Source organism: Mytilus californianus, unplaced genomic scaffold, assembly GCF_021869535.1.
Source record: "Mytilus californianus isolate M0D057914Y unplaced genomic scaffold, xbMytCali1.0.p SCAF_4, whole genome shotgun sequence".
Taxonomy (NCBI): Eukaryota; Metazoa; Mollusca; class Bivalvia; order Mytilida; family Mytilidae; genus Mytilus; species Mytilus californianus.
In genome coordinates, this window is record NW_026262690.1 from 84,111,292 (window position 1) to 84,121,001 (window position 9,710).

Genomic DNA, 9,710 nt, shown 5'->3' on the forward strand with positions numbered 1-9,710 from the left:
ATTCATCCTTTTACGCAAAGTTTGTCGAGTTTCACCAACATAAAGTAGTCCACACAAAGTACATTCACTTCCGTAAACGACATTGTCCGTAGAACAGTCAAGAGGTTCAAAAGATTTAGTATAATAAGTGTTTTCTGTTAAGTTACTAGTGAAATCAGGAGTCGTGATTAACATATTACATGTCTTACACGTGCTCCTTTTTCCTTTTTTATGTTTACAAGAAGAAATGATTGGAGTTGATTCACTTGTAGCAGGTGTCTCTAAACAGTCGAAAATATTGATGAAACATGGTATAAATTTATGAAAAGTATTTGAATTTTTAAAGCAGTAATTACATTCTGGCTGAACATAAGTCAAATCAAGGTACCCCGAAGGATATTCCGTTGAACACACAAATCAAATGCTACAGTGTTCCGTGTAGCAGAAGAGGACCTTGGTAACCCGGGCGACGTCCTTGCCGGTTTGTTCTTTGTATTCATCATGCATTAAGCTACCAAGTTAATGATGAACTCGGGCAATAATCCACCAGCTGTAAAGTTCTTCTAGCAAGAAACTTGACTTCGACTTGGTTGTAGTAAAAAGTAAAATAACAAAAATACCGAACTCCGAGGAAAATTCTTAACGAAAATTCCCTAAGCAAATGGCAAAATCAAAAGCTCAAACACATCAAACGAATGGATAACAACTGTCATATTCCTGACTTGGTACAGGCATTTTCTTATGTAGAAAATGGTGGATTAAACCTGGTTTTATAGCTAGCTAAACCTCTCACTTGTATGACAGTCGCATAAAATACCATTATATTGATAACGATGTGTGAACAAAACAAACAGACATAATAGGTAAAAATGTCAAAAATAGGGGTACAGCAGTCAACATTGTGTTATAATCCCAATCACTATAAAAACAAACAAATATGTCAACAAAGAAAAACAAAAAGGCATTTAGTCAAAGCACATTAGCAAAAACGAAAGACAAGTATACAAAAATTTACCACAGCACAATAACACAATGACGGGACGTACAAGTACCGAGGTTCGTCAAATGAACACTACCAAAAAAAGACCAAACAGTAAAAGTAATAATTTACAAAGACAAATAAAAGAATACTATAACACGTTATTAAGATGATAAACAACGTCAGTATCTAGAATCTATACTTCAAGACTATCGTGTATTATTTGTGAAGTTGATACGGAATATTTATCAACATGTATATCATTTAAACATTCGTGTGTCAGCATTTTATGTAGTCATTTCAAACTATTATGTATATTTTTAGATAAAGTACATGTGTTTTTTTTCTCTCAAATCCCACGTAAATCTCAAGGGCATTTAATGAATTAGTAACTGGGATATGAATAAACTGCAATTTTAGCTCATGTGACCATCTAAGGCATATTTTTATTTTTGTCAAATTGTCGATGTGTACGCAACTGCGTTTTTGCGTACGGGTTGCTACGCGCCTGATAAACTGTTATTGAGGCAAGTAAAATGTGCGTCTTTCATTTTAACTGTAAAGTATAGAAAATATTAATTTTTATTATCTTTTTTCCGAAGCAGTTATGGGTTTTTATAAATTTAACTAATGAGGAAAAAGTGTCACTAGGTGACATTTTCTACTTAGTACTAATTACCATGCTGGGTTGGATTTATAGAGTAAATGTCTACATTAAGTCATGTTATCTCACATAGAGTCATTATTCCTACACGTCTTTGTTCTATCATTGAAATGACCTCTTTGATTAAATAGTAATGGATACCGTATAAAAATCGAAGAAAGAAAATAAGAACTATCAAAACAGACAGCACAAAGAAAGTACGAAACAAAAGTGGTACGTAACAACAAGGTAGCAAATAGTGGCACAAAAATTAATGTTCGATTGGTGTTTAGCGTCCACGGTTTTATTGAGGACGGTAAAATGTGAACAATGCATCATTACCAAATTATAAACAGTGAAAAGGAATGGCTGGATGGCAGGTGAATGTTAACTGTCGTGATAGTCAAAATAGGATTTTCCTTGCAAAGTACAGTAGATTGAGAGATCGTGTTAAATAGGTGAACTTATACTTGCCGCTGATTTCACAGCTGACCTTGCAATTTCTAATAATACAACATTTTCTGGCATTCAACGGACTGTGCTTGTGCTATCAATTACATTTTACATTTCGTTCATCAAAGAATTTATTCAACACATGAAATGTAAAATTGCAATTTATTTTTTATTTTTTCAACTTTTAACCCTTTGTTAGAATAACCATTTGTTAGAATGGCACGTAGATTGAAGTATCTGATAGTCTTGTTTAATGGTCCGGCAATTACACTGAGAACACGTTCTACATAGTATGTGCTTCGCCCATAGTTTACACTTACATCCTAAATCATAATCATATTTAAAATCTTTTTACAGAAATTTTCAACAGATCTTTCGTTGTTTTATTTTTAAACTGATACACGACAATTCATAAATTATCCATATTTGGTAGCATAGCTTGCGTAGTATTTAACTATGATGTTATTTAAATACTCCAGGTATAATTTGACTATTTTCAGTCGTTTGGATTTTAATCGCACAATTAAAAAAGTACTTCCAAACAATAAGCGAAATCGAAAGTAGGAAAAGTGTCTCAACCGTTCCTTAGAGGCACAAGGCAGGCAAATAACTAATGTGTGACACCAGCTGGTAAGTATAAACTGTTATTGAGGCAAGTAAAATGTGCGTCTTTCATTTTAACTGTAAAGTATAGAAAATATTAATTCTTATTATCTTTTTTTCCGAAGCAGTTATGGGTTTTTATAAATTTAACTAATGGGAAAACAATGTGTGATAAATGAATTGATTATTTTGATGAAAACTCAATGGTAAATATTGCATACATATTAAATACGAGCAAAACCTTAACAAAATATCAGGTAGGTAGGTATATGACTGAAAATGGATGGACCATGCATATGAGTATGAAATTTTAAACTACCCAAGATGGTTATTGGATGTTATTATTATTTTTATCTAGAATTAATACGAAAAAATCAATTTTATTAAGGATCAATGTCCTTCCAAAATTTACTATTTAATGAAATATGTTAACCGCAAAAATGTTCAGAATTGTACAGCCAAAGAGAAAAACTTAAAATTGAAAATTACTCCTTTGTCATAAGATAAAAGAAAAAAATATCTAATATCACCAGTAGCCTGTACTTCGGTTTAACTATCATCAAACAAATACACATATATATATATATATTTACCAATGTTTTGACTAGTAGGGCAAAGTGGATATTTAATTTCAACTGCTACGGCTGCTTTGAAGTTCTTACCATACCAGATGTATTAACCGGTTTTATACATCTAGGCTCATGCAAACATGGTTATGTATATGTGTGGCCGTCTTTGCTGAAAATGGTTGATGAATATATTTGCAGAAATACAATAGATACTTGGGGACAGGACAATTCTCTTTTAATTTCAATTATTTTCGCGCTTTTCTGTGTAATATTAGCATACATTTATTAGAAATAACATGTATTTTCTATATTTATAATGAATTCCTAGTTTACTATCCATAGCGGATACCGATACAATATATTATTTCTGGTATATTTATGTTAATATAACACCGAAAAATGCGAAAATAATTGAAACGAAAAGAGAACAACAAATAACGGATTTGAGAAAAAAGAGGGAGGGCTAAACAAAATTCTCCGGTCCTCCAGGTGCCTATGAACATGGCTATGGTGTTCTAATTGGTGCACTAACAAATTGTTTTTATCTACACTATAATATACTTTTAACGAAATTTTAATGTCGCTTTTATAGATTATAGTTAGTTTTAACATATTTTATTGTTCAAAAAGGACAAATGTACATTTAACATAGACAATGATAGATCAATAAGATTTTTTTTCTCACTTTTAGCTATACCATATAGTGTTTAATATTGGTCTACGCAAACCAACTTGTAATTTTGATTGCAATTTATGGTTTTAAATTACATATTTTATTGTAGATCACATTTCTAACATTTAAAGGGGCACTAGCTACAAGATATATAAAAAAAACTAAAGAATGATTTTTTTTTTTGTTCAATTAATGATGAAAGTGAAAAAGTGAAATAATAATTCGCTTTTAGCAGCCAGTATGGTTAAATTTTGTCAAATTAAGCTAAGAAACATCGATGATGAATTATTCACTTGCAAGTGAATAATTCGACCCCATTGAATCCGTATTCATGTGAACTTCAATTTAACCCTCTTAGCTAGAGATAGATAACGCATGAATTGTGCGTGTTCGGTTATTTAAAGGAAAAGAATGTCAACATTGAAAGTGAAACAAAGGTAAATCATTTGATTGACTGATTAGATCCACACAAAAAATCATTCTTATACAGGTAAAAACGATAATTAACATATATTTTTAATCTATAATATGACATTAAACAGACCTAGAAAAATCCAATTGCACGAGTTCGCTTTCTATTTATATCTATATGTATGTTTATATCGCTTATATGACCATCGGAGGTCTTCGGAGGCCAACTCGATAGTTAATTAGATGGCGTCAAGACTAAAATACACACGAAACGAAGCTACATATTATCAGCCAATGCCCTGTAAATTGTTTATTTTAGACTTTTTATAATTTGGATAAATGTTTAACATGGTTATAAATCAAACATGAGAATTTGAGTCAAATTGGTGAACATGAATTTGACAGCTAGTGCCCCTTTAATAAGGCCAATTAATGCAGTTTTTTTAGGTGACATTATGAAAAAAGTTATGCATGAATTGGACTTTTTTCTGTATAGGATAGAAAAACGCACAGAACTTTTGTGAGATGGATTTTGATGACAGCTTTATCTGTATTGGCGCTATAATTAAAGAAGTTGAGGTAAGTTGCTACACAATGCAAACTTTTTGTCATAGATATGAATTTATCTTAAATAAATTAGCTCCCGTTGAATCTACAATTCCATGTTTTATTAAAGTCTCATCTCTCTAAAAGTACAGGTTACAAGAGCGCAATTATTTGTTTACATTTTACCGGCAAGTTTTTTACCCCCCAAGATGGTACAGGATTGGAATTACTTTTAATCAAAAGCTTATCCAATTAGGTTTAAAAAATCCAGAAAATCAAATTCACATTTTACAAAGTATAGAAAATATCTTCCATTTCTGCACGTCGGAGCCATTAAAAATATGCCTTTTTCATTAAGCGAAAAAAATAGACGATGTTTTTCAACTGCTTTTTAAGTCAATTTTTGCCGCATGACCATATATATTTTTTTGGTTGCTATGCAACACTAGCATTTCTGGTTACAGGAACTGCTACCCGTTTTTTCCTATTTTGTGTAGTCTTCGAGAAATAAAATACTGAACACCACTGGTACCCTATGGAAAATGCATTACGAATAATTGCGCTCTTGTAACCTACAATACATAATTATACATAATTATAAATTGTCAACCAATACCACGTAAAATGAGAGCCATCGATACAGAATTATAAGAGACTATTAAATTGTATAGATATTCAGTACTACATTAAACAATATAGATATAAAAAGAAGATGTGGTGCTGACCAAGTGTTGTTACTTTGAAGCCGATCCATAATCCAAGATGGCCGCCAGCAGGGGAACCTAGTTTAACATAGGACCCTATGGGAAATACATACGAATGTCTTCTTTTAGAGAACCACTGAATGGAATGAAACCAAACATGGCATGAATGTTCCTTATGAAGTGCTGACCAAGTGTTGTTACTTTGAAGCCGATCCATCATCCAAGATGGCCACCAGTTGGGGACAGTGTTTAACAAAGGACCCTATGGACATTACATACACATGTCTTCTTTTAGAGAACCACTGAATAGTAGTAGTAGAATAGGGATAAGAAAACAGTAGAGCAGGTAGAGCAGGTAGAGCAGCTTATGTAAATATTGTGCTAGTGATGGTGGAATGTTTGTGTCCACGTGTCATACTTTTGACCAAGGTAGAGCAACATTGGTTGGTAACCAGGTTATGTTTGTCGTCCATTTTGTTTCCACGTTGCAAGGTAGAGCAACATTGGTCGGTAACCAGGGGTATATTTGTCGTCCATTTTTGTTTCCACGTTGCTGACTTTTTCAAGGTAGAGCAACATTGGTTGGTAACCAGGGTACGTTTGAGATGACGTCCATGTTGTCCACGTTGTAGAATTTTGTGTTGTTTTTTGCTTGTCTAAATTGTTATTTGCTTGGAGTTAGTCAATATGTGAGAGAGATTGTTGTTGGCAAGGGGTGGCATTCATTTTCTTTCCACAACACACAAACTACAGAAACTTGAGAAGAGATAAAACAAAGATTGAAGAAAATAAATTATTTTTATTATCAAAAACTTATATACATTATGTATACATCACATTTTGTGTAGATCACCATTATTGCAAAAACTGATTGAGTATTTTTAGCATAAGAAATAAATATTACAATATATGTATAGTATATAAAAACTTGTATTAAAACCGATATTTGAGCATACAACCCTGAGTTTGTTTCTAATATATATAAAATTTTATAAAGCTTCTAAAACAAATGTTGTTTTTTTTAACAAGAATGGATTTCTAAAAAGAGACATGTAAAAGATTACATATAGTAATATGATTAACTAGATGATTCTAGTTTTTAAAAATGACTACAATATAAAAAGTAACTTGATGGAATGTGATAGAAGATAAATTATGTTATAAAATAAAAATATAACCCACATGGTTTCCATGTTTAAAATGAAAACACGCATGAAGCAAAAATTAAAAGATGGAATGTTGCACTAAAGTAACAAAATATAGATAAAATATATACAGGTATCATGGTTTGATTAACAACCGTAAATGCTTATTTTTTCAATGTAAGAATACACAGCACCAAAACTTTAGTAAAAATGTAGTGTACTACTCTCTTTATAAAACTGGCGGAATGCATAGCACCATAAAACAGTTAGCATTCAAACTATAGTATAAGCACTACTTTTTTTTTTTTATAAAACTTGTCTTTATAGAGTATATTTTCCTCTCTTAAACTATCATTGTAAATGAATATATTAAATATATATAACAGCATGTTATCAGGAGTACAACTATCATGATTTGAAATATGAACTTTAATGATTATCACAATTATTTAGCACCAACTTTAAAACAATTAACATTTAATAAATTATCACAACTATATTGCTTAATAACAAGAAAAACAAAGACTATATACATGTTTTATATTACAGTATAAACATTTCATATACTACTAAGGTCTGTCTAATGTTCCCCATCAACCTCTATAGCATTTTTGATATTTTTACATTATTTTTAAGACCAAATAAACGTTATCTTTTAATCTGATAGATCATATCAGATAATTCCTCTGATGTAAAGCTTCATAAATATTTTGATTTTCTTCCTTTAGAAGTTATCATACTGTGTAATTACTAAATATTTTTAATTACAATCAATCCTCAAGCTAAATAACTGTTGATAGATAAACATGTATAACAATCTTTAAATGTAGAGTATAGGAAATTGTCTTAATTGCAATCAAGTTTCAAAACTGATTAACTGTTAATGGAGAACATCAGACAGATAAACATATATTACTTCTAATTTGAGTTAAACTTCTTCTTAACATAACAAAACAGACTTGTGTAAACATATACAAAACTTCTAGATATGTATAATATAAACAACACCCTTTAAAGTAACATCATTTCAAAAATCTGACTTATTCCCTATTTTCATCATAAAAATAAATTTAAAGAGAGAAATTAAGCGAAAAATGTACCAATTTATCCATAATTTATAATCATGTCAAACACAGGATGTTGAGTCTTTCTTATGTATAGAAAATTATCACTCTCCTTTGTTAAAACCTTCAATAATAAAAAAAAAAAACCCCCCCTCAATAAACTTCTTAAGATAATATAGCATAGAAATGCTAATATCTCCTTTGTCATCACAATGGATGCTTAGTCATATATAAATTAATCCTAAAATGGCATCTCAGTTAAGTCTAAATGAATTAAATTTATCAACCCAACTTTATTTAATGAATCTTATCATAACCAAGAGAGAAGAATAAGTCCTTTAATATTTAGGAAAAATGTTATACTTTCATTCTATTTAGAAAACTTTATGATGGATCATCGTGCTTCAATCAGTAACTTTCTTTCTTAATTGACTAATTTTGTATCTCAACATATACCAGTAGTGGGAATTCATTTTTTCCCATGTTATAAGTGTTCAATACAACCTGAGTTGTTTGAAGAAATAAAGAATTGGTATTGTCACCAACCCATCAACACATTTAGTAGCACGCAATTTAATGTTTCTGCACTATATCATGCTTTGTTGCATGAAAGCAGGGAAACTAGGATAGGATGTCTCATAGGAATGAGCGAGACATTTTTGGGAGAACTGATGCAGCAGTGCAATACAGCTAATAGTGTGCAAAGCCGAGACATGCTGCAGATAGGATTAGATATCTTAAAGGACAGGTAAGAAATACTTTAAACATTTTTGTATATAATGTTACTTAATGAAGCAATATGATTCATAAAGCTAGTCTTACAATGGTATTATTCATAGTTTTATAATTAAGGTGGTATCCAACACCTTAACTAAAATTAATTTGGTTCGTTGAGTTTTCATAAAATTTTAACAAAGTATTTATTTTGAACCTTTGATAAAAATTTCAAAATATTTGAACCAACCATTTCATCATAAAAATTACACTGGGTATATAACAGTTTAACAAACACTAATTTCAACCATTGAGAAGCTTATTACAATGCCCTTAAATACATATCATAATTAAAACGTTTAGCTGATTTTACAGAGTTATCCCCCTGTAGTGTTAGGTACATCTTAATTACACAAACAGTTATATAGAAGTTTGGTTTGAAAATAAACAAAAAACATAATACACAAATTAATCACAAATTAAGTCTGTTGGGTGGTATGGACTGTCTGGTGCTTCTTCTTAAAATGAGTGGAGGTGCTGGTAAGGGTAGGATGACTTCCTGGTGTACTGCAGGTGGTATATGTTGGACTGCTGCTTGGTGTAGTGGTTGATGTTGAGGAGGGTTGATAAGCTGTCTTACAGGGGGGATGAAGTTTCTAATAGCTGGTATAGCATTTAACAAAAGTCTATGGATACGTGAATCGTCTGCGCATGTGCACATAATCAACAGTTTAATTAAAAATAAAAAGGCGGGAGATTATGATTGTGTCAAAAAAAAAAAAAAAAAGAACAATACGAAAAAGAATAAATATGAAAGAATTGAGATGTTGCTATATGATCTTCAACAATAGTATAACTCGAAAAAAGGGGGAACAGAAACACATATAATAAGAAAATATTAGGTACGAGACAATGGCACTCAAAAAAAAAAAATTTCAGAAAAAAAATCGAACGTTTTGGGTTTTTTTTACAATGTAGCTGATTTAGATAAAGATTTTAAGTTAAGAAACCCAAAAATAAAGCAGATGAAATATTATCACAGTATAGTTTCTAGAGATTCATCAACACGTTGTTTTGTTGTTAAGCGCATTTTTGTTTGCGCACCACATAAACAATTTGGTATAGAGTTGTTATGCGAAACCTAAGAATAATGAAATAAGTATAATAGTGCGTATTTTTCGTTTTCAAGTCAGTACTTCTAACCTTTGTCTAGAAATCTATTTACGA